The 26,671-nt window shown below is 41.0% G+C and overlaps 1 long non-coding RNA gene across 1 annotated transcript in view; it reads right to left on the bottom strand.

Annotated features, from left to right (window-relative positions):
- The window catches only part of LOC135702254 (uncharacterized), a 298,827-nt gene extending 272,604 nt beyond the window's left edge, over positions 1-26,223 (bottom strand). Inside the window, exon 1 of the long non-coding RNA XR_010517692.1 lies at positions 25,094-26,223. This is a non-coding gene — a long non-coding RNA (uncharacterized LOC135702254). The remainder of the gene's footprint in view (positions 1-25,093) is intronic.
- Positions 26,224-26,671: the final 448 nt, after the last annotated feature.

Below are 26,671 nucleotides of genomic sequence, written 5' to 3'. Positions count from 1 at the left end.
AACAAGCACTTGACATACTTTTCTAAACAAATTCCGCCAATGAGAATGACTCAGAATTGAGTAAGAGTTACTCATATTTGAGTTGAGGCGAACCAGCCCAAGGCTGAAAGCCTCCCTAATAAAGATAAATTAATTAATTAATATAATAATATTTGAGTTCAGGTGAGATGCGCGAAAACGTAGGTCACTCATAGAATGAGTGAGTTTTCCGGCGCTTTTCCGAGGAAAAGTTCTCGAATATGAGGAAAACTGATTGTGGTTTTAGTATGTCTACTAGTACACTTCTACCCTGTGTACAATTTTCTTAATTTTTCCCCATATTCGAGAAGTTTTCCCCGGAAAAGTGTCACAAAATTTACTCGAACTATGAGGAGTGACCTACGTTTTAACGATTTTGAGTAATCTGAACTCAAATATGGGTAGCATTTGTTATCCATGTGCGATTGGTTTGGAATGTTTTTTTTTCTAAATAATTAAAAATAAACTAACGCTGACCCACGCCACCACGCCGCCGCCACCGAAAGCAAACGGCGTGACGCCACCACGCCGCCGCCGGCAGAAAATAACATATCACCCCGCCGCCCGCCGAAAATATTTTGATCGGTGCACAGGTCTAAACTTATTCACGATGCGTTCCGTTCTTTTTGCTCGAAAGTTGTTCTACCGTTTGTGTTGTGTGAGAGAGAAGATAGTACACGGAGATGAAAAGCTACCTAAAATTAAGTGCTTTTCCCTCAATTCCGGGGTTTTTAAAAATCATTCATTCCTTCCAATCAAAATTAATTATATGATTTGAGTAGTAGCTATACTGAAGATCCGAGAGATGTCGCCCCTTCGTTGGTAGGAAAATCATTTTTGCATTATGGATAATATCAGAAAATCCACGATAACTGAGATACTTTTAAATTGATCGTTAAATGCTTGTTAGATGAACAACTTGTGAGTGTTATGTCTGGTTGTCTGTGCTTAAACTTTACACTTCGAACATAAATTATAATGTTCGAAAATCCCTCTGTTGTTGATCGTCCAATTCTTGAGATGGTGTTTGTCAAGATTGATTTCTGATCGGTCAGAAATAAGTCTGCTGGAGCAGTTTTATTTGAAATTTTCACATCCGTCAAATTTAAGTGAAAATTCACCATTGGAACACAACCTTAGGCTATGTTCCATGTGATGAATTTTCACTTAAATTTGACACATCGCGAATAAATTATAATGTTCGAAAATCCCTCCGTTGTTGCATTTCCGAGTTTCTAGAAGGTGTTTATCAAAATTGATTCCTGGTCTGTCAGAAATAAGTCTGGTACAATAGCAAATTGATTTGTAAATTTTTCATCAGTCAAATTAAAGTGAACATTCACCAAATGGAGCACACACTGAGGCAAATAGACATAAGAATTTCATAAGGCTCGACTTATGAACAACATATATGAATTTCATACGCGTGACTTATGCATGATTTTCGGGTAACATGAGGTAGCTCTTATACGCCTTTAACCATTTCATTTTCCCAAGCGTTGAAAGACGAGTGGTCAACACACGGCCCCCAAACCTCAAGGTCCATTTTCCGGTTCCAGTCTGCTCCGATTTATTATTTTTTCTGTCAACATTATTTTTCATAAAGCAAATCAATAAAATTCACACTCTTTTCTTATGGGTACTAATCATAAGTATTTCTTATGGAATTCTTACGTTGTTTTGCCTGCGTGCAACATTAGTAATCTTGATAAATGTTCAAAAACTGTGTTTTGTTTTCCTTGTAGTCAGTCAGTTTGATCAAACGCGATGTGTTTTGCAACTCCAATCCAACGTATACGATAAGAAAAAAGCACCCAAAAGTAAGTTTTTTTTTACTCATCTCGGCACTAAAGTGCAGGATCCAAAAAGTAGGTAAAGCGGGTCAAAGTAACTTTCATTTACATGTGTGGAATTCGTATGGAATTTTCCACTAGCTTTCTACCCAAAAGTAAGTTAGTTGTACCCAAAAGTAGTTAAATATGATTATACTTAACGTTGGGTTCTCACACTTTACTACCCCTGTGGGGTGGTTTTACTCCTCAGTTTTTGACAACATTAGAATGAGAAAAGGAGACAAACTATTTAAAAGTAGATAAAAGTGAACTGGCCGTTGAGGAATTTTTCCTTACCGTGTACGAATGAGTTTTTTTTTTTACGTTTAATCGACTTTCTCTGTCTGACGCTATTTTATGTTTCTCCCTTTTTGATTTCGTGTTCCGTTCGTCCTTCTCGCACTTACTTGTTATTCTTAATTGATATTGTTAATATTCTCATATTTTTGAGGAGTGCGAATTACTCATATCATTGAATCGATGGCTGTAGGACGGATCTCTTTCTGTCTACCTTGTGTTTAAAACTGCTGTCGTTTTGCGGTGTAGCTACACCGGTGCTACTCCGTCGAACACCGAAAAAAATCAGGGTGTAGCTATCGGTTGCACCTTTGTTTACAAACATTTGATGATGAGCTGTCAATGACTCGCGCTTAGTGCTGCTTAGGGCCTGTTCATTTTATTGTCAAAATGTGTATGTACACCGATGAATATGATTTGTACCAACAAAGTGAACGCAAAACCTCAAAATTGTAAACAACGTGAAATATCGTCAAAAGGTGGCCAACATAGGAATATGACCATTGCTGGTGCGGTTACCCTATTCAAAAAACATCGGTACGAAAGTCCGAAATTGCGCGTGATTTGCTTTCATATATACAAACTTCATCAAACGCGGTTCCAATCGAACAATGTAAATAAACACGAGCGCTTCATGAAGAAAAGCGTGGGAAGCATTGAGTTGAATTTAATTGTTGAGGTTGATTGTTTTTAAAACGAAGAAAGAGAAAACAACGAACGGAATTTTCGGCAACCGACCCGGCAACGAAATAAGGACAATGAATGGAAACTCGGTACTTGGAATGTCAGAACCTTAAATGAACCTGGACGAGCGGGCCTTTTGGCTCGTGAACTGCAAAAAGTGAATGTGAGCGTAGCTGCTATTCAGGAAGTACGGTGGCCTAGATCCGGAGAACGTGAATTCCGGGCGGTGGATCCCATCGCCAACACTTCCTTCAAGTATCATATCTATCACAGCGGTGGCGATAGGGCAGAACATGGAGTAGGGTTCATAGTGATCGGGAAGCAGATGAAGCGTGTTATGCGGTGGAGACCGGTAAGCGACCGCATCTGTGTATTAAGGATTCGGGGCAAATTCTTCAACTACAGCCTGATCAACATCTATGCGCCAACCAACGATAAATCCGATGACGTGAAGGACGCGTTTTATGACAGTCTCGATAAAACTTATGATGAGTGCCCAAAACACGACGTGAAGATTGTAATCGGAGATGCAAATGCGCAGGTCGGGAGGGAAGATTTCTTTCGTCCAATCATTGGTACAGAGAGCCTACATACAGTAACCAATGATAACGGCCTGAAACTGATAAATTTCGCCGCTGCTAGAGGTATGGCCATCAGTAGCACCTACTTTGCACGCAAGAATATCCGAAAGCACACCTGGAGACACCCAAATGGCGAAACTTGCACCCAGATCGATCACATGTTGGTGGATGGCCGGTACTTCTCAGATGTCATTGATGTAAGGACTTTTAGGAGTCCTAACATTGACTCAGATCATTATCTTGTTGTCTGCAAAATTCGGGCGCGTCTATCGACCGTTACGAATTCAACGAACCGGAGATGGATGCGTTTCAATATCCATCGCTTGTCAGTAGAAGGTGTTGCTGTAGAGTACCGCCAGAAGCTTGATGAGCGGATTAGCGAAATCAACGTGAACGAGGACCTCAACAATCTGTGGAACACAATCCACGGAGCGGTGAACACAACAGCACAAGAAGTGATAGGTACAGCTCAAAGACGACCACGTAATGGCTGGTTTGATGAGGAGTGCCAGAGGTTGACGGATGAGAAGAACGTTGCCAGAAGCCGGATGTTAGTGTCTGGTACCCGGCTGAACAGAGAGCGGTACAAGGTAGCAAGGGCAGCTGAGAAACGAACCCACCGCAGAAAGAAAAGGCAATACGAAGAACGCGTGATTGCTGAGGCGCAAGAAAGTATGGAACAGAACGATATGCGAAGGTTCTACGCGACTGTCAATGGTGTGCGGAGTAAAACAGCGCCATCTCCCGCCATGTGCAATGACCTTGAGGGGAATTTGCTGACAGATAAAACAATGGTGGCTGCCAGGTGGAAAGAACATTTTGAGACGTTGTTGAATGGAGAGAGTGAGGGAGTATCGAGGAACAGAGTAAACATCGCAGACGACGATCAAGCTGTGGAGCCTCCAACGCTAGACGAGGTTAAAAAGGCAATACGTGAGCTGAAAAACAATAAGGCTGCTGGGAAGGACGAGCTCCCGGCCGAACTTTTCAAACACGGAAGTGAGCAGCTGCATCAAGCAATCCACCGTATTCTAACGAAGATATGGGAGGACGAAGAACTGCCTGCTAGCTGGTTGGATGGCCTCATTTGCCCATTATTCAAAAAAGGGCACAGACTCGAGTGCGCCAATTATCGAGGAATAACTCTTCTGAATTCGGCGTACAAAATACTGTCACGCGTTCTGTTTAACAGATTGAGACCGCTTGAGGAGTCCTTTGTCGGTGAATACCAGGCTGGTTTTCGTGAGGGCAGATCAACGACGGATCAAATGTTTACCCTGCGTCAAATCCTTGATAAATTCCGGGAGTACAACTTGCAGACTCACCATCTGTTTATTGATTTCAAAGCAGCATACGATTCAGTGAAGAGAAATGAGCTTTGGCAGATTATGCTAGAACATGGTTTTCCGGCGAAACTAATTAGACTGATTCGCGCAACGCTAGATGGATCGAAATCAAGTGTAAGGGTTGCAGATGAGATTTCGACCTCGTTCGTGACCTTAGATAGATTGAAGCAGGGTGATGCACTTTCAAACTTACTGTTCAACATTGCTCTTGAAGGAGCGATTAGGAGAGCTGGTGTGCAGAGGAACGGTACCATCATCACACGATCGTACATGCTCCTTGCCTTTGCGGACGACATCGATATCATCGGAATTGACCGTAGAGCAGTGGAAGAGGCGTTTGTGCCTTTTAAGAGGGAGACGGCGAGGATTGGGCTCACGATAAGTTCTACCAAAACGAAGTACATGGTAGCCGGTAGACAGCGTGGGAGCAATAGTGGTGTTGGTAGTGTAGTGTTGTTAGATGGTGAACAATTTGAGGTAGTGGAAGAATTTGTGTATCTTGGAACACTAGTGACATGCGATAATGATGTTACCCGCGAGGTGAAGAGACGTATTGCAGCTGCAAACAGGGCCTTTTACGGATTACGTAGCCAGCTGAAGTCCCGTAGCCTGCAAACGAAAACGAAATTCGCTCTGTATAAGACGCTGATACTTCCGGTAGCCCTCTACGGCCACGAATCGTGGACGCTAAAAGAGTCTGACCGGAGAGCATTTGGTGTCTTTGAGCGTAAGGTGCTGCGAACAATACTCGGCGGTAAACAGGAGAATGGCATCTGGCGGCGTCGCATGAATCACGAGTTGTACCAAGTGTATAACGGTACGGATATAGTGAAGCTTATAAAACACGGCAGACTACGGTGGGCTGGGCATGTAGTGCGGATGCCGGAAGAACGACAAGCAAATATTATATTCAGCAGAGAACCCGGTAGAGGTCGTCGACTCCGGGGTAGACCTCGGACACGTTGGCTATTTGCAGTTGAGGAGGACATCAGGTCGCTAAACGTTCATGGCGACTGGAAGCGATTGGCTCAGGACCGAGTCCAATGGAGAAGAGTACTTCGTTCGGCGTTGAATCAACCTGGCGATTCGTAGCCCATCAACAACAAACGAATGAAAAGTGAAATTGGACAGGATTGTTATTCAAAAGCGGAATTCTCGTTATGTTCTAACGAAATTTAAATTTCAACGTGGCGATAACAGCAGAACTTGAAGTTAAGTTGCTTTCATTTAAAAACCTCATGGCTACATAATGAAAGCAGAATGTGATATCAGACTTATGTCGCTACAATTGAAATCAAATTGAGTTTTCATTATGGTAGGAGCTGCAAGCTTTAATATCGATTTGCTTTCATTCTGTTAACCGACTTTGCTCGGGTAAGCATTCGGTGCACTACGGTATTACCGATATAATTGAACCTTTTCTACCATTCTGGTTGAAATCTAAAATTGATGAAAACAATCACAAATGCCATACAAACTAATGAAAACATTGCCGTAATTTGGCTTTGTACTGAAAAACTTAAAACGCTCAAATTATGGTCTTGAAAGAAGGACCCGAAAGTGCATTAATCGGTTTCACGCTACTGCTTGAAAACGAAAATCATAATTTATAATTCTTTGCCAATCGCATCTTATTCACGAATATGTGAACATTTCCAACAACTAACCAGTACGTGACCCGCTGATAATCTGCAAATAAGCCCTCGCGGGCCTCACTTTTGCGATGACCATTTCAACCATCCGTGAAACAATAACCTCATACATTACATGAGAGGGGGAAAAAACGCCCATAAATCATTCGATTTGGGCTTAAAGTTTTGGCCAAAAAATCACTCACGATTGCATGACGACGCGAGGTCCTACTAAGTGCTAAGCTACTTTTCCTATCCCCTGCTGTTTGGCGTTGGTCCGGGGAGAGGTTGGCTGTAGCTTAATGTACTTTAATTGACTTTTACCGGTGTGTGCTGCCGGCGGTGGATTGAGTACACTTACTTTGCCCTCACCCTCTAAACGTTTACTCTAATGAAATGAAGTCCTTATGACTCAGTACATGTGTGGGGCTTAAACGTTCTTTTCCCTTTCGCTCATACCGTTTGTAAGCGTTACATTGTACCTACACTTGAAGTGTAATAAAAGCATTGCCATTCACTTTCGTTAGAAGTATGACTGTCAGATGTTGTGTGAGACGAGTCGACGTTGTTGTTGCTGTTGCTGCTGCTGTTGCCGGCGTGTGCCGCGGCTCTCGTTGTTACATGCATGTCATATATAGACATGGAGATCGATACTGTCGAAAGATCAATCAGACGGAAAAGGCAATAAAATGCGCTCGGGGCATGTACTGGATGATTTTAATGAAACAGAAAGATTTTTCTGCTGTTTTAGCGATCTCACAAAAGTTGAATTCTTCTCGAAGGTGCCTTAGAGAATGACCAGCCAGCGAACATCAATATTCCAAGGCCATAAATGAGCTCGGAACACGCGACCAGTCCAGCAGCGAGAAGCGGGTTGCCCAAGGTAGTGAGGCCGAAGATTGATTTACCGAGATATACGAGGGCTTCTCTATGAGTTTGAGAGTGGTAAAAGGAGAAACAGCAGCGGCAAGAGCTTCCCCAAAAGCGGGTGGCTGGGATGGAATGGATGGAAAGGTAAGACTATTATTAATTAAATAAAATCAAATTACATTAATCAGAAGTGTGTTTTTAATTCATACACTTTATATAGATTAAAATCGATAGACTTCCAAAGGCGTAACCACTTTGCGGAATGGTCGTTATAGCTTTTTATGTGGAGAGGCTCACGACGAAGACGACCGATCGAGGCGGGTGGAGTTTCGAGCAGAGGTTGTTTGCTGCTCTGCTGGCTGGTGGTTGCTGTCTGACTGTGGTTTTCGTGTGTACGTGGACACCGGAGCAAGGTTTTCCCTCCTTCCTCGTTTTCCACAACTAGCATTGGCAATGTGGCGTGCCAATCGATCGAAGACCAACCGACCGGGAGACCTCATTGATTAAGCCTTTTATGAGGCAGCCCACGGCGCGCGGTGGCGGCCTATGCCGGTGGTGGAGTGCTAAACTGATGCAGCACTCTTGCGGGCTGCCGAGAGTAAGTGTTTGTGCAGTTTTAATATTTTAATCAGTACTTTATTAGCGACTCACTCAATGAGTGAAAGTGACAATTTTTATCGGTTCGGCTAGATCGATTTGCGGTTTGAATAGGGGCTACCGAAAAGGGTAATCGTGGAAAACCGGGTTTTTATCAGACGGGAGTTGTAGTTGTCTGTCTTGCAGAGACTTGTTAGTCAATTTTCCACGCATTTATGTATGGTTTGAAAGGGAGGGAACTCTATAAAAGCTCGATATAATATGTTTTGAAAATCAGAACTTCGGGTCTCACAATCATCGCCATATTTGCAGAGTTGATTCACTATCGGTTAAGCCTATAAATCAACCATAAGCTGATACCACCTGATGGAACATGAGTCCATTTCAGAAATTTAGAAAAATTGAAACTGTTCTGCAAAACCTGCCTCAATATATAGATATAACGCTCAATGGCTAATTCCATGAGGCGCGTCAGAAGTTGAATCATGGGTCATATTTCCAGAAGCCAGATGTTACCGAGTTTGTCGAATATTATTCTTCGCTTGTAGATTATGGTCCACTCGATTTAAAAACATTTCACGGATTGATTTGGGAATTTTCTGTCGATTGATGACGAATTCGAGTCAATTTTGTTATATTGGCTACGTACCGTAAACCCGGGGTAAATTGATTGAACAAACTGCTGAAAATAAGTTTTGTTTTCATGTTTTACTATTGCAAGGTTATTCAAAGGAACGTTTTACCAATATTTCTCAATAAATATGTTTTAAAATCATTGGTAATTCTACATTAATCAAAGCTTGTCTTTTGTTACCACATTTATAGTTGATGATAAACATATTATTCAAACATATAAATGACATTTATGAGCCGTAATCACATTAACTCACATTCTTCAGACATATTGTAAGTCAATGTGATAATAAAATAACTGCATCTATTGGATAATTGGAACAAGCCATAAAACCAATAAAAAAAAGCTTTTCATCGATTCCACCCTAGAGCAGTATTTTTAAATGGGGGAAACGCACCAGTATTGACCATGTTCCTATTTTGGCCACCTTTTGACGATATTTCACGTTGTTTACAATTTGAAATGTTCAGTTGCGTTCAGTTTGTTGGTACACATCATATTCATCGGTGTACATAAACATTTCGACCAAAAAATGCACGAATATTGTAATTTAATCGGTTTTCTGAGGAGTGGTCAAAGTAGGAACCAATGGCCAATACTGGTTCACTGCCTCTATTAGAACAATAATTATTCAAACTGAAACTTACGTAAATAATTTAAAAAATCAATCAAGTACTGGTTTAAAAAATAAATTGATTGAACATAAATTATAAGAATAGAAAATATTCACAAATGGCTCTAATGTTTGGGCCCATCGCTAAAAATATGCTTTTTATCAATTTTATCTAGATGAACGTGTCTTTGGGACGGTACTAATCGAATTTATGTATGGGCCCAAATTAGGGGCATTTAGGCCAACATTACATCCATTTCCCCTACTACTGAAAAACATAATCAATTTGCACCCGGTTTATGGTACCATAAAACGGGATATCTTGGATAATGCGGGTATCTTTCATAGTATAATATAATGATTAAGTTTGCTCTCTGCGCTATTTCCTAATTATAAACTTTGGTTCCATATGATAGCTTAGGGTATTTCCGTTGATATCCTATATAGTTTTATTTCGTATGTGTTGCATATTTTACAAACATAGGGGAAATGGATGTAATGTCGGCCTAAATGCCCATAATATGGGCCCATTCATAAAGTCAGCAATCGACTAAATTTTCAATAGCGAAAATATCCATTAGTACCGTCCCAATGACGCGTTCATCTAGATAAATTAGCTCCATAGGCCAACATTAGAGCCATTTCCCATATTCCTTATATTTTAAGAAAAAAATAGGAAACGAATTATTCGTCGCGGTTTCCAAACAAGGCTCGAACTTTTCCCTTAATACGACCTATCAAGCGGTGCATAACGATCTCGTCCACTGTTTTGGCGATTTTATCCCACACATTTTTCATCTGGACTTCATCTGTACCTTTTACCATCAGTTTGCTCTCCCAGTAGTTTTAAATGGGCCTGCACTGGGAACAATTGGGCGGATTGAGAGGTTTCGGAACAAACTGGACTCCGTTGTCATTGTACTATTGCTGTACTTCTCGGCTGTAGTGAGAACTCACAACATGCGGAAAAATGTCACCGGACCATCATGTGACTGGATAGAATTCGCTGCTGGAGACATTCGGTTTTGAAAACCTCCGAGTTCATCATTTTCTCAGTGACGAAACCCTGCCAGATCATATATTTGCGTGCTCAAACAAATTTGAATCTGCCAATGACACCTCCTCGAGCCTCCACCTTGTAAAGTTTTGGTCCTGGAAGCTGTCCGAATTCGGCCTTTAAATAGATTTCATCATCCATAAGTATGTACCCACCGGACTTGGTCGGCAGGTTGTAATACAGCTTTCGAGCACGGGCTCTAGGTACGGTATTCTGCTTGAGTGATCGATTTGGTTGCCTACTGGCGCGGTATGCCTGTAAGTCTTCGCGGTAGCGAATTCGCTGCACTGTACTACGGGCGGCATCATACACACTACGAAAAATTCATGAAAGTTTTGGCTCCCAGAGACCGACACATGTAAGTGGCCCTTTCGACATAAGTGTCAGTTGAAAGAAACGAGAAAATCAAAACAATCAAACGTTCTCTTCGTCGAGTTACTTATGTTTCGGTTTGAGATCACTTAATTTTACATGAAATGTTTGTTTACGTTCCATGATTTACGTCCAATATGGATTACGCCTCGTGTAAAAGTAATTATTTCTAAGTTCTACTTTTAACTCAAGAAATACTAATGCTCTCAATTAACAACTGTGCAAGTGAACAAAGAACACTAAGTTGAGAGTCAGCATCTCTGGGACTTAATAATGAAGGCTAAGTAATTTATTTGATAGTTAGTCGTAAGAATTGAAATTGCCCAGAAGTATCTTCCAACTACCCCAAGAAGTCTAACTGGTTTCATCTGAAAGTGGAAATTGCATCCTACCGTATGCGTGATAATGTTTGCACCATTGAGCAATGTAAAAAATAAAAAAAAAAACCCAAAAATTTCGTTTCCCAGTTTTTTTTTTATTTATTCAAAGAAGGGATGTTTATCAGGGTCTTAAACTATGTTAATCATCGATCGAGTTTCCACTTGCTGCAATTACAGCCTCCACATGCTTTCGGAATGCACGGCAGGTTCTACTAATGTAGTCTGGATCCATTTCTCCTCGGGTCAATGTTTGTCTGAGGCTTGCTGTGCTCGGGTGGCGTTTACAACAGACCTTGGCCTTCATGACGCGCCATGTTGAGTAATCCAGCGGATTAAGATCGGGGCTGGATGGCGGCCACATATCCTTCGCCCACAACGGAACAACCACTTCTGAGTGCGGTTCAAGGTGTGGCACGGAGCTCCATCTTGTTGAAATATAACATTTGGCTTCGGACCGTACTGTTCTTTGATCCACGAAGAACATACTTACATAAAATCCCGATGTAGACCTGGTGGCGTGGAAAGTGTATCCGCACAATATCGGTTGCCGATAGGAGAGGTATCCGGATTATATGAAGTAATAAATTGTTATTTTATATTAAACGAAAATGATAATAACGAGGCCATTCTGGAATCCAATATGGCGGCCATCAGGCTCAGGAAAAGTTTCAAATACCCTACAATATGGGTATTTTCGGAAGGTGCAGAAAATCTATGCCCGACGCCATTTTGCAAGATGGCGGCCATCGGGCTCAGAAAAAGTGTGAAATACTGTAAGGTATGGGTATTTTCGTAACGGGGACGACGCGTAGATGCTAAAAATCGATATGCCGATTCCAAAAATATCCACATTGATGGGAGTTTCACACTTTTTCTGAACCAAAACCACCAGCTTAGATTTTAAAATGGCGTCGGACATCGGTTTCTGGCCACTAAACGTTACTGGGATTTCAAAAATACCCATATTGATGCGTATTTTACAGTATTTCCCTCTTTTTCTGAAACCATAAGTCGCCATCTTGGATTTCAAGATGGCGTCTGACATAGATTTTTGGCTGCTATGTCATCCAAGTTCCTAAAATATCCATATTTTAAGGTATTTGACACGTTTTCTGAATGCAGAAGCCACCGTTTTAGAATTCAAAATGGTTTGGGATACCGATTTCCGGCTTCTAGACGTTACTCTGATTCTAAAAAAAAAACATATTGATGGGTAGTTGATGGAATTTCCCACTATTTCTTAGCCGGAAGCCGTTATGTTGGACTTGATAATCGTATCGGATACCGATTCCAAATATACCTATATTGATGGGCATTTGACAGTATTTCCCACTTTTTCTTGAACCGGAGGCTACCATCTTGGATTTCATAATAGCATCGCATATCCCTTTCCAATCTCTAGACGTATGTGCATACAATGCCTTGGTTTTCTTTGCATGTACGTAACCTATAGCTCATACCGCAGTAGGCTATGTATAAAAGAAAACGATTTACTTAGTTTGACAGTTGCACCATGATGAAGTGGCAGCGTATTCGTGATTTGTCCCACGTGGAAATGCCGCAAAAAGACATTTCAATCGCCGTGGTAGTGTCCCGGTGGACCATCAAAAGGGTTTTAGACCAAAAAAAGGAAATGACAACTATCCGCGAAGGTGGCCACTGGTCGTCCGAGGTCAGCTCAGGTTCCGAGGGTTATCGCTGCTATCAAAAGGAAGATTCTGGTGAATCCAGTGCGTTCAATAAGGAAAATGGGAAAAGAACACGGGATCAGTGACTTTACGGCACGGAAGATCGTAAAGGAAGATTGCGGGGCAAATTGATTGCATACCGCATCCGGGAGCTACGAGTCGAACGATGCAAGAAAATCTTGAACTTCCTTAAGCGAAAAAATCCGGTAATCCTGTTCACCGACGAGAGCATGTTTACCGTCGATCCCGTATCAAATTCCAGAACCGACCGGTATATTAGTTCTCTTCCGGTAAAAGACGTGGCCGACGAGCACAAGAACGTGTATCTGACCAAGCATCCTGCTAGCGTTATGGTGTTTGGATTGGTGGCTTCCGATGGCAAAAAAATGGACCCGGTGTTCATTCCAGAAGACGACAAGGTCAACACGGAGAAATGGAAATGGAATTCTCGTGAACACCTTTAAGTTTCCCTGGAATTCTCTAGATTTCTGTGAAGTTTCTGAAATTTTTTTGAAGTTTTCATAAATTTTCTGAAGGTCTCTTTACTGAATCTGTCGGAACATCTTAAGGGTTCTCGATTTTATTTCAGCACATCATGGAATTAACCTGAATTTGTCTAACCTCACGCTTATAGATTTTTTTTGCCAATCCAATAGTCTTGGCTTAAATTTCGTTGACCTGGAATTCCCCATGATCTCTAGATCTAGTTTTTCTGAGATAAATAGAACTTCTTAAAAGTTTCCACAATTTTGCTAGTACGAAACTTCAGGACATTAAAAATATTGTGATCGCAGACTTACTAAAATGAAGTAAAGCTGTTTCTTTACAACTGATTGTCATGCCTTAAAAACGTTTGCATTAATTGTTGTTGTTGTTGTTTTACAAACAAAAAATCATATTTTTAACGCATTTTTTTTTTTTTTTTTTTTTTTTTTTTTTTTTGTAAAACAAGTTGGTTTTATTTGTCAGTTTGTTTGGTAACAGTAATTATAATTTGTTATTCTAAATCGAGATGAAATTTCAGTGCGTCTACATCAATTATTTCGTTACATTCACAAACAAAGCAGATGTATTTAATAAAAACACTAAGCACTTCCGCGCGCCTTCTTCTGTCTACTCCTACTAGGGCAGGTCTCACCAAGTCTTCAAAAGAGAGTCGTCTCCATCCATTCATTATGGCTTCTATCCTCTGCTGTAGAACCGTCCAAGCCGGGCCGACACGAGCACAAGCACAAAATTTATGCAGAAGAGTTTCAGTCGTGTGATTGCCGCAATGTGTGCAGTTTTCGTCCGGTACTCTCTGCATCACGAACAGTAGTTTTCGGTGCTCGATTTTCCCATTCACGAGCAGGTAGAGTTTTGATCGCTGCGTTGAAGATAGCTGTTTTACTGCAATGTTCCGCCACGTGCGTGGCCAGTCGTTTCCCGGATTGTTTTGTTCCACCTTTGGTCGTTCCGTTTGCTTGACGAAATGCTGATGGATTTGATCGGCAGAGGGGTTATTTTGAATTTGGAGGGGAATGTGGGATAAGTTTGACAAGATCAACTTGACGTCGGGAAGGTCTATTGATATTGCTGGGCGGGGATTATCATGGAAAAGAAGGGATCTATAATAGGGAAGGGAATCGATCTCCTGCAGGTGTCGATTTATTGCGAGTGACTTACACTTCAGCGCTGGAAGTTGCAGCTTCAGGCCTCCAGTTTCTCTGCCCCGAGTAAGCTGCATCATCGGTACGCGGGCGATCATTCCTCTCCAAAGGAAGGCACCCATCGTTGATGTGATTTTCGCAGTGTGTACACCAAGTGGTGGCAGTATGGACGAAAGATACCAAACCTTGGATGTGCCAAATGTATTTAGCATGATCACCTTCTGATGCAGTGTCAGCTTACGCAGCGATTGCAGCCACATTTGATGCGCGAACTTCCCCACGAGCGCATTCCAGTTTGTCGTTGTCATTAACCGTATAGAGTTTGCGAAAACAACACCCAAGATTTTGACAACATTGGCTGTTTGAAGCCAGTGAGTGTTGATTTCATTTCCTTCGCAGAAACCTACGTTGATGGCAACAGTTTTTTGGAAGTTTAATTTTGCGCCGGCGTCAATCTCAAAGCGGGTGAACAGTCCATTCATCACTTCGATTTGCTCAGCCGATGTTACGATTACGCTGATGTCATCCGCATACGCTACCAGCAGATCGTTTCCACACGCTTGTTCGAGTCTACACACAAGAGGATGGAGGTACAGCACGAAGAGATGCATGGATAACGGGTCCCCTTGCCGTACGGAGCGTTGGATCTCGAGCGAACGAGAGAGATGCCCATTGATCAGCAGGCGAGATGTAGATCGGCTAGCAATACGCGAGAGTAAAGCGATGAGTTCTGGGTTGAATCCGAGCGAGCACATGGTATCGAATAGAAACGAGTGCCGGACCCGATCGAACGCATGATCTAGGTCAAAACTGACGAGCTTCCCTGCACGACGATGATGACGGAGACTGGCTATGCGATCTTTGAGGGCCAGAGTGGCTTGGAAAATGTTTCGCTCTGAGTTCGAACATTTCTGTCCGTTGCTCAAAACATTGTGGGTTCTCATCACTCGCTCCAGTCTGGTTTTGAGGATGCGCATTTCATAAATAGCTGTCTTATTCGAAACTTGGAAAACTCCGGGAACTTTATTAAGCCAGATGAGTGGAAACCCAGTAGATAGAGAAAGACAATTAAGCGTAAAAAAAATCTTTACAACTTTGAATTGTTCAAAAATTAGGTCAAAATGTAGGCCTTTCCCACACACTACAAGAAAAATGATCAATCTTGAAGTAAATTCACGTTAAAAAAAAAGTTTAAAATAGTTGAAAAAATAAATTCTGCTGTCGAATTGCTCGTATATTATGTTTTCGTCGCGGTTTTCCAAATTTCATCTGAAGATGATTTGCCAGTTTTGAAAATCGATAAGTTTTTAAAAGAATAGTTTTTCTTTTTATGGCCGAAAGAAGGTTTTTTTCCAAGTGCATTTATGACCGGTATTCCGATTACAAGTAGAGTCAGATTCGGAAAACAAATTCGAATCCAATTTTGTGCAAGATTAGCTTGTGAGACCACCGAAGTTCCGCTTTATTCAACCAGCAAAATGGAGTGGCTGTTTGGTATGAAAATGTCTCCGGACGAGATGATTCGCAAGAACCAGCGGGCTCTGAATAAAGCGATGCGAGATTTGGATCGGGAGAAGATGAAAATGGAACAGCAGGAAATGAAGATCATCGCCGACATCAAAAAGCTGGACAAAGAAAATCAGATGGATGCGGTCAAGATTATGGCTAAGGATCTGGACGTGACGGACTAAACATAACCACGAGCAATGACGAGGAACTGCATTCCAACCCCCATGGTAAACAAGGGGCGGATGCATCCAACGAAACTTTTAAGCGCAAAAGAATCATTACCAACATAGGAGAAAATTCGGTAAGATCCTTCCATTGCATTATTTTACGATTCTTCACACAACTACACATAGTAACTCGGAGCGTTTGGTACGGTACTTCCACGCATCCTTCCACCCCTAGGCCTGGCCGTATTGATGTTTATATCATATCTCAGATATGCTGTAAACATCAATTAGACAAGTAAAATGATTGGACCTCATCTAACCTAATCATTTTCCAGGATGCTTTCTCGTACTGGCTGCGTTTGTATTAGATTATATTAGATTAGATTAGATTAGATTAGATTAGTTAAAAAGAAGTTTAAAATAGTGTCTGATTACAAGAAAAAGTGACTTGGCCTTATAAAAGGAGACTTTAACCAATTATTAAAGAGCTCCTATTGTTGAAGAGCTTCCGGAACTACAGTGAACTACTATGCATTTTAAAAAATACTTCATTAGATTCTAGTATTTTCAAAATTATAGACATTTTTAAATGTTCTGTCATGTGAATATACAATGTGTACGTACATCCAGTTTTTAAGATCAAGTCAATGGGCTTATCGGTAATTATACCTGTATCGTGAATACTTAACCTTTAATCACACAACAGAAAAAAAAAACGCCATCAGGATGCATGAGTATGAATGTTCGTATTAACTTAAATTGGTCTAAATAAACCAACGAATGTTTTATTACAACCGACTCTCGCATTCACTATAATGACTCAATACTCGGGAGAAACATATCTCCACAGCTCATTAATTGCACCAATAAATCATTACACTCGGCAAGCAAGCAAACAAAAAAAATACCCTAATTACGAACGTACAACTCCACTTAAAACCCTATCAGAAACGATGCGTTAATACCAATTGCGCACTCGTTGAGTTCATGATCTTTGTACAAATTTTCGAAAGGAAATCAAAAGTCCCTCCGCAAATTACATGCAGCTACCATCATCAACAGCACACTTTTATTATTCCCGCGCCCTTTCGCTTTAATTTGGATCAACTCCTGGCGGCAGCCGAGCTGAGCTGCCCCAAGTCCCGAGAGCGCCGCGTGATTCCTTCGATATCCGTTGGAGATACGTACGGGCCCCACGAACCCACCTACCTACCTACTTACCGACCCAGGTGAAGGCACAAAACGAACGCGAATTAATTCCTACCGCAAGTCGCACGTAAGTATGTAGAGGATGACTGGATGGAAGACGAAACCGAAGGAGAAGCGCGGTGGTTTGATACACATTTTGCAAATTACCACAATCCGAAAGATTTATACTCATAAGCAGCTGAACAACAACATCAACAGCAAGGCTGGGAAAACGATGAGAGAGTGGCAAATGGAGCGGAGGCACGTCGTCGTCGTCGTCGTCTTTCCATTGCCGCATTGCATTGGTAGGAAGATCGAGAGAAAGGGATATTGATTGCACACTGGTTGAGATCTCGGTAAACATCCGAAGATGTGTTCGGCGAGAGGAGTTCTGGAGGGGGAGGAAAGAGATGGAGGGTAATCCTCTTTGTTTTCTCGGAGCTTATTTAAAATTATTCAATCAACGAATCGTCCAACCCATCGGGAAAAATTATTACCAACCGGAGCGTGAATGTTCACAAAGTGTCCCATCTCGGCGTGAGTGAGAGGCTTCAGCTCTCGGTTTTGCTCCGGTAAAAGTGATTATGTCAATTGGAGAGGTCCTCATCGTCATCGCCATCAGCTAGACGGTAGCTCGCTCAATTGGAGAGGTGGGTATGGCATTTCAGGAGGGTCGCACCGATCATCAATGGGGTGCCAAGTTGTAATACCCTCTCCGCTGCTGTTGTGGCCTTAAATGGATGAGAGCGAGTGGGACGACATGGGTAAACACGGATTTACAGAAATCGATCTAACAGGTGACAAAGGAGCGTTATTTCGGAGGGTGAACGTACCTAACCTTGGTCTTTCGTTCACCGCATATATGGTATGATCTGGATAAGGAGCTCCTTGAAGATTTTAATAATCAGTGAGATTGTAATTTATGAGATCAGGATGAAGTTCTCAAATTATAGGATTAACTTAGTAAAATAAAAAGTTTATAGTAACATTCAACACATATTGTAAAATCGACTGTCGTCGGTTGAACGATCAAGGCCTGAGTAATAATTTAGGGTAATTTGGTCTTATCGGGCGCTGGGAGGCCTAAAAGCTTTGGCGATAGGTCCCGACCTGGTGTCAAAACCGTTGCGCCGCCACTATCATAATTGCAATCTCGGTCTACGTAATTAAACGATAAAAAAAAACGGAGAACCAAGTGTTAGCGTACATATAGACGCTAGAAGGCTGACATATCGCAGCAGATAGAGACACATCTTTAAGTGTTTAAACTGGCGTTGCCCTATCGCAGAAGCAACTCAACTGCCAGCTGCTGACCGTTGTCGTCGTCGTCGTCGTCGTTGTTGGACGCCTCTTGAGCAATAGTAATTATTTTAACTTTTAATGACGCCGTCTCGTAAAAGTGGTCTTTTTTGTCACTGGACTGTGGCGTGTCGCGCGCGCGCGTTATTCGTCTCGCGGCATTTTTAAAAGTAAGCAGTTGGGCTAAAAAGCAGAACAGTGTTCACTCAGTGGCATCGATATGGGACTCCTTGTTGATGGCTTTATATTTGGGCTAGCGTCATCCTAGCAGGGTGGAACGGATCTTGCCTGCATATGTTGAGCGTTATCTAATTAGGGGAATTTATGTATTCTCGTCAATCTAAGCAGCGTACGCACTTCTATTAGCATTTTTAGCGTCACGCACATATATGACGCATCTGCTGCTTGCTTTTCAATCCATTCCAATCGACAGAATTTTTCAAAACGGTTTGAAAGCGTTTTTACAGGTGAGTGTGACTATTGTCCTTTGGTTTGTTTTTTCCGTCGATCTTGTTTTCCGTGCTGAGCACCAATGCTACCGACGTGCCAGGAAGGCAGGTCCCACACCTGGACCGGACCCTTCCTATCGACCCATCAACTTATGAACCGGGGACCAACGGCTTTACTTCCCATCCGAAGGAAGGCGTGATCAGAGATGTTATGCCTCAGAACATCCCGGCGGCGCCGACTGGTATTGAACCCAGGCCTGCTGGGGTGAGAGGTAATCACGCTTACCACTACACCACCGGCGCCGTTGTGTGACTATTGTCGGCAGCCTCTTTTTCTTCGGCAGCCTTCCCATTAGAACTGTGTGTTAACCAGCTGTTCTATTATCGGCAACTCGAAATCAGCCTCATTTTGTAGTGCGTTTGCTTCATTTTAAGAAAAATCTGGCATAACAGGGTTGATCGGTCTTACAAATATAATCAGATTGAAGCTGAAAGACTAAATAATCGTTTGGATACATTCAGGGAAGTGTGTTGATGGGAAAACATAGTGAAATTATCGTTTCAATTTTAGTTGCCGAAAACAGTCAATGGGTGCCAAAGCCGACATTTACCCTACGTCATTCGGGTTTGTACGGTAGGACAACAGGACAGCTTGATTATTACATCAATTATCATCAAGATTAATTCATAGTTCGAATATCTGTGGTGAAAGCACAGAAAAACTCAATTTGATTGTAAGCTTCAGCTGTCGTAATGTATTGAAACTTGATAGGCTACAATCCGTCGAGTCGGCAACCTCTTACGGCTTCTCTGCTGATTAATATCTTGATTTGTTAAACTTTCGAAAACTTTCGGACACAAAACAAAAAAATAACCGCAAGAGTGGCATTGCAGAATTTAATGCATTGTCTTTATATCTCTAAAATGTCAGAGGCAGTAAAACAGTATGAGAAAAAATCGAAGTCTTAGAATCAGTGTCTGTTTTTCTCATTTACCCTCACACTATCGCTTTTACCCAGTGTAGATGAATTGCGGTTGTTTTGAAAAGCTTCGCTGTTTCGCGTTTTGAACAAATGAAATCATTATCCATCGACAAATACGCGCTTGTTGATATTCATCAACGCTTAAGTTTCCAAGTAAAAATCGGAAACGATCCTCAAAAGCAAAAAAATCAAATTCATTTTGCCATAAATAATTATTTGGAATATGATCGATTGCAGAGCTTAAAACCTCAATATAATCATCAATTCTACATAAGGCAATAATCGATCTGATTGAAAAAAAGCAACATAACACGTTCCACATCGGTATATGTGTGTAAAACGAAAATAATCATTTCGCATTTGATACTTAAAATCATCCCCACCAAGATGATTATGAATATTGATATGACAACAGAACAGGCGATAATGAATACGCATATTTGAATGAACGAAAACAATTGTTGACTTCGAAACTCAGCGGTTGCCTTGATCAAGAGCATGTTATCATGTCAAAATTTAAATTCATGCAGGTAGTCGGTTTATCTTTCAAGGTTGCCTTCATTTTCAGCGTATTTGAGTGAAGAAGAAATGATTTTTATCAGCACTGCTCAGATTCATTACATTTTTTTTTTTAGTAAAAGAGCATCTTGATAAATTTCCTGTATTCGGAATTTTATAAAAAAAAATCTGGACCTCGGGTTTTAAATTTCTTGTCTAGGTCTGTGATTTTGAAATGTTTCCTATGCACCGAAAATATTCCAGTTGTCTTAAAATGTAAGTTACACCAATTTGGATAAATATTCATTCAGTCAATTGTCACTTGACGTAATGTAATTCGGTTGATTATTGTTTTGTAGTATAACCGTCATCACGCTACGCAGAACTGATCTTTGATTTGATTTTAGTATTGTTTTGGGCCTGAATTTGATGGGTACGGGCAGGTTAGCTTTCACTCACTTGCTATATATTCATGATTTTCTGAATTTTGAAATCATTAATTATTATAATTATATTTTGTACTTGTTATATACAAGAAGAGGTTGAAAGGCAAGTGTTTGACACATGAAATCTGTCAAATTTGCTTTCAGATAGTCACAATAGTCTCTTTTGTAGAACAATGTAATACAATCATAACTAAAGCAAATAGTATGTTGGGCTTCATTAAGAGGTTCAGCTATATTTTTCAAGGCCCATACACTATTAAATTATTATATATTACATACGTAAGACCTATTCTGGACTACTGTAACCTAGTATGGATTTCATACATTGTCATATACGAGGAACGCATAGAATCCGTCCAAAAACAATTCCTTTTATATGCTCAAATAGACCAATCGACATTGATCGATTATCTTCATCGACTCTCTCTCTTTCGTTAACAACTCGGCTGCATTCCTATTTTGGGATAGTTTTCCTACATATTCTGTTAAAAGAAAGTATTATTAAGCTTATTGAACAATAAGTACAGCAGACCATGATTTTGGAGCCGAGCTATTAACGAAAGAGAGAGTCAATGCAGAGAATCGATCAATGTAGATTGGTCTATATGAATGGTGACGCAAGATTGCTTCTTCTATCATATCAAGACCAACAATTGAAATGGCCTTAACTCCATTTTGTAAACAAACCTTGTAAGGCCATTTTCTCTCCATTCAATAGGTCTTATAAATCTGATCAACTTTGTCAAAAACAGCAACCATCTATCTAGTTGAGTTTTCAAGTTAGAGCAAGTAATTATAAGTGAAATCGTATACTCCTTTGGTTCGTTTTTTCCGTCGATCTTGTTTTCCGTGCTGAGCACCAATGCTACCGACGTGCCAGGAGGGCAGCTCCCACACCTGGACCCTACCTATCGACCCATCAGCTCATGAACCGGGGACCAACGGCTTTCCTTCCCATCCGAAGGAAGGCGTGATCAGAGATGTTATGCCTCAGAACATCCCGGCGGCGCCGACTGGGATTGAACCCAGGCCTGCCGGGATGAGAGGTAATCACGCTTACCACTACACCACCGGCGCCGTTAAATCGTATACTCGCTGGGCCTGGTGTGAGCATTAAGAACTGAGCTGTCCACTATACAATAGGTCGTATTGACAGTAACCTTCTATCTAGTCGAGATGTCGACTTAAGCAAGCCATTAGTATGAAATTGCACTGGTGGTTAGTGATTTTTTCGAGTGAAATACGATAGGTCTTGTCATTCAGAACTGAAGATAGAAAACTTCAATCTAGTCGTACTGTCAAGTTAAAGTGAACAATAAGATGTCAAATTGCACACTAGCGTCAAATGGTGAGTGAATTCTGAACTGAGCTGTCAATCATCCAATAGGTTTTATTCATCAGATCAACTACTACTAGACCTAAGAAGTTGAAAAGTATACTAGTGTGATATACACCATACAATAAGTCTCTTTCACTTGAAAAACTTCTCGAAAGATAGAAACCTTCTATCTAGTCAAGATGTCAAGATGACCGGCACCGGTGGTGTAGTGGTAAGCGTGACTGCTTTCTCACTCCAATGGGTCTGGTTTCAATCCCAGCCGAGGTCGGTGGGATTTTTCTGAGACATAAAAATCTCTGGTCACGTCTTCACGTCACGGAAGTAAAGCGGTTGGTCCCGGCCCATGTGTGTTGAATGGGTGCAAAATCCTACGCAGATGTTGAAGCTGCCTTCCTGCACATTCGATTGCCGTCAATGGATGGCAATCGATGTCCGTAGGTGATTGGCACTAGATTGCGGAACAGAGACCGACGTTGAATAAAGGAATGAAGAAGATGTCAAGTTAAGCAATAAATTTACTAGTGTCACCTGGAAGACGAAACCTGGACTCAACTGTTCAGCTTCTAATAGGCCTTATGCATATGAACAGCTTTGATGTAGATCGCAACCCAGTGATGTCATGTTAAAATTGGAAGTGGTTACTCATTTAGAATTTCCCTTGCGCCCTTGTAGGAAATAAATACACATTTTTTTTTGTTTCAATATCTGGTTACCCTGGAGAGTTGCCAGCTCTAACCACCATCATTGAACATTTCACATAAAATCGTGAAAGTGGAGTTGCTCACTGAGTGAGTCCAAATTTCCCTAAAAATCTGCTCGAATATGACGAAAACCGGAAAAAATTACCCAGTCTACACGGTCAATAAAATTAACTCAATACCTAAGTCGAATTCATCTCAAAATTGCATTACATTGCGTACCCTCAATAAATTCCACACGTTTGATCGAAGTGTTTAAACACTTGATTTTAATAAATGCACAATCACATTTACTATAAGTGTATTTCACCTTGGTTCAATGAGTTATACACGTTAATTTATAGTGTTTCAAGCTTTGAAATGTCGAAAATCTTTCTCTATCTTCTCAAGTGTATTGCACATTGAATCACACTACTGTTCAAAACAGATGGATTCAAAGTGTTTTGCATGTCAATGCGCTGTGAATTGCTTGCTCAGAAAGGTAAACATCGAAAACAAGACTTGTGCCTTCATCCTATCAACCCACCTCATTTATGAGAACAACCGTGGTACAGTAAGATCGAGCGAAGACTCCGGCAGCAACACACCCCAACAGTCCATGATCAAATCCTAAATCAGACCCATTAAAAAGATATGTGTAAGCTATGGCCTCTGGCAGTTCTTTTTTATATATCTTTCGATTCATTTTTAGAGTCGGTAAAGTAGAAGTCGATAAAGTAGAATATTGTAGAATATTGACCTACGATGTGCAAAGCTATTGATATCACCAAATAAGACACATATAATCCAAGTGTGTCACAATTCAAATCCATAGTGTTCAGGCATGATTCATAGCATAAGATTCATACATGAAATGGATGTGTTTCACAATAAGCGCAAAACTAAGTGTGAGACACATGATGATGACGTGATGAATTTTTTGAGTGTAGCACCATTCGGCGTTGTATGGATACCCGTTCAACAAGTTCAAAATTAGCGCCGTTTAAATACAATTTTAGGTATGCAACGGTGTTCTGTTCATTCGCTAAGTAACATTTTTTTTAATTTTTTGAGTCAAATTAGACTCAGTTTTGAGTTAATTTCATTGACCGTGAACTCGTGTACTCATAGACTTAAAAGACGTAAAATTTGTTTGTTTTTTTCAAGATTTTTTTATACCAAGCAAATCTATCTTCAAATATGAATCAAATAGATTAAAATAATTTAAATCCATCAATAAATGGCCAAATTATAAGCGTTTAAAACCTAGCACTATTTCGTTACACATTTAATTGATTTGCAAACAGTAAAGTCCACAAAGACAGAGTATAAAAAAAGAGTCCATGGTTTCAAAATATTTCAAAAGGTCTCATTTTTATGGGCTTTTTATTTAAAATAAAAATTGAGCAAGGTGTTTTAGTTTACTCAAAATTGACAATAAAAAGACGCCGTGTTTTTTTTTAGAAACACTGACCTTGACACCTTGAGTGATCGGAATTTAATCTAATGCTGGATTAAACTGGTTGGATATTACCACCATAATATTAATTTTGATGATACAAAATTGTTCCACTGTATTAGCAAATTTAATATTGGCATAAATTGGGCTATTTTTGATGATAAAAAATTGTTCCACCGTAGGGGAAAAATGGATGGATGTAATGTCGGCATAAATGCCCCTACATAAATTGAGCAATCGACTAAATTTTCAATAGCGACCAAAAACATCCATTAGTACCGTCCCGATGACGCGTTCATTTAGATAAAATTGATAAATAGCAGATTTTTAGCAATGGGCCCAATCTTAGATCCATAGGCCAACATTAGAGCCATTTCCCCTATTATAAAATTTTGAACTGGCATAATTTATCATAAGAGAATACTGAGTAGGACTACGGGTGAAGTGGGAACGGCTATTGGTTAATCTGATTGCTTAAGTGTGGGTCCGATAAAACAGAAAGCTCTGCAGAGCCCTTTCAGGCCAAGTAGCAAAAATAAACTGAATTTCAGACGCGACCATCTCCGATTTACAAGAAACTTCATGTGTTTGTTTGTTATGGTCAATCATTCACATTTGAGATATACCTCGGTCATGCTTTGGGATACACCTTACGTATAAACAAAGCACATGGATAGATGCGATCAGCTTAAATTCCATTCAAGGACTTTCCTAATGAACAGTTTGTCCCGCTTCTAACAACCGAAGCACACATGCAATCACACATGTCCAATCCATTATTCCACTGCATATGTAGTAAATGTATGTATTCTTAATCATCAAGGACTTACCATGTAAACCATTAAAATTCCAGTACACCGTATCAAAATGATAATCCTTCTCCTTTGTGAATCGAACAGTCACAGTCGTTTCTTAGTGCAGGGGTCCGTACTGCCGTCGCACGTTCTACGATCAGGGGGGTCAGGTTGACCACCAATCTCCAACAACAGCACACAGTAACCAATTCACTAAACACTGTTCTCGGCAAAAAAATACACACAAACTAGCACGCCACAGTCACCGGGGGTAGTAATAGTGGCAAGATCACCCAGCAGTCACTTATCAGCGAGTCGAGGTTCTTGGAGTAGAAAAAAAAAAGAACGTTAAAACACAATCACTGCAAATCTGGTCGCACCAGACCGCTTTGGCACCGGTACTAACTAGCGCAACCTTAACTATCACACACCGACCGGGCTCCAGCCGAGTTGACCGAGTAGCTTGCTGACAGCATAATCCAGAAGGCCAAGCCCTAGTTCTGGGGCACCTTTCAGCTCTCTCACAGTACGACAACTCTTCCGTTCTCTTGCACTTGCACTTGGAAATTATTCTAAACTTCGCCGACTGCCGGGGCAGCTCTGGGTGACCCCTTTTCCGTGTCTAGGACACACTGGAGCGGGTGGTCAGCGGGGTCTAGCCACTTAATTGGTCACTAGGTCCGGGGTACTGGAGCTAGTTCTACTAGCAACTCCTTGTTTTCCTTTCTTCACCCGCTCGCGCATTAATTATCAGCATTTAAATATTGTGCCAATCCAGGGTGCTAATCATGCAGCAGTACGGCACGTGACAATCGTGACTGGACAGGACGGACTCGCACTTATACACACATGGATACTACTGGTAATGTACTGGCCTCAGTGGAGTTTGGCGGTAGCTGTCAAACGGAAGTGTCACTTTTACTTTCACACTTGCTTTTTGTCAGGTAGCCCATTGGCTCTCATTAACGTTTCATTAATTATTTATGGTTTACCGTTTTCGCACTTTGCCACTGGCTTTTGGTTGGCCGAGCCTTACTCTCGAATGGCGGGAGGAGAAGGAGCAAGGTTAAGGTGTTGTTTTGTATGCTCAATTCTCGTTGGCTGTTTTCTTCTATGCGAGTCGATTTTAGTGGTTAAACAATATTTAACATAGCGCAGGTAGTGAGTTGACACTCTCTGTGGGGATTTTCATATTGTGGTTGTGCTGCACAACACTTACTACTTTAATACTGGCCTTAATGGATAATTGTAAATGTATTTACATAATGAAGTGCTCTCACTACACGGTTGGTGAGTGTGGTTGTTTTCTGCTGTCTGTTTGACGAAGTTTGCTCAACAGGATTGATTCACTTCGGCATGATTCTCGGTCTCGACTTTGAATTCAGTTTTTGTTTTGTATTTGTTTGTTGATTTACTTTAATATGAGTACTGTTCACTTTGAGCTTCTGTTAAATTGCAAGTTAACTCATTGCTAGCTCCGTCACCTGGTCGGTCATTTTGTATACATTTGAGACAAGAACAGTTTTTGCGTTGATGATCCAGTTAGACTTAATATTTTATTTATTGTGTTTAAGATATTAAAATATAACTCTTATAAGAAAGGCACAGTTTCGG

This window comes from Ochlerotatus camptorhynchus, unplaced genomic scaffold (assembly GCF_037179485.1).
Source record: "Ochlerotatus camptorhynchus isolate MF236.1 unplaced genomic scaffold, CSIRO-AGI_Acam_v1.1 ptg000189l, whole genome shotgun sequence".
NCBI classification, from domain to species: domain Eukaryota; kingdom Metazoa; phylum Arthropoda; class Insecta; order Diptera; family Culicidae; genus Ochlerotatus; species Ochlerotatus camptorhynchus.
The sequence above is the reverse complement of the archived record's forward strand: the minus strand, read 5'-3'. Positions and strand labels throughout refer to the sequence as shown.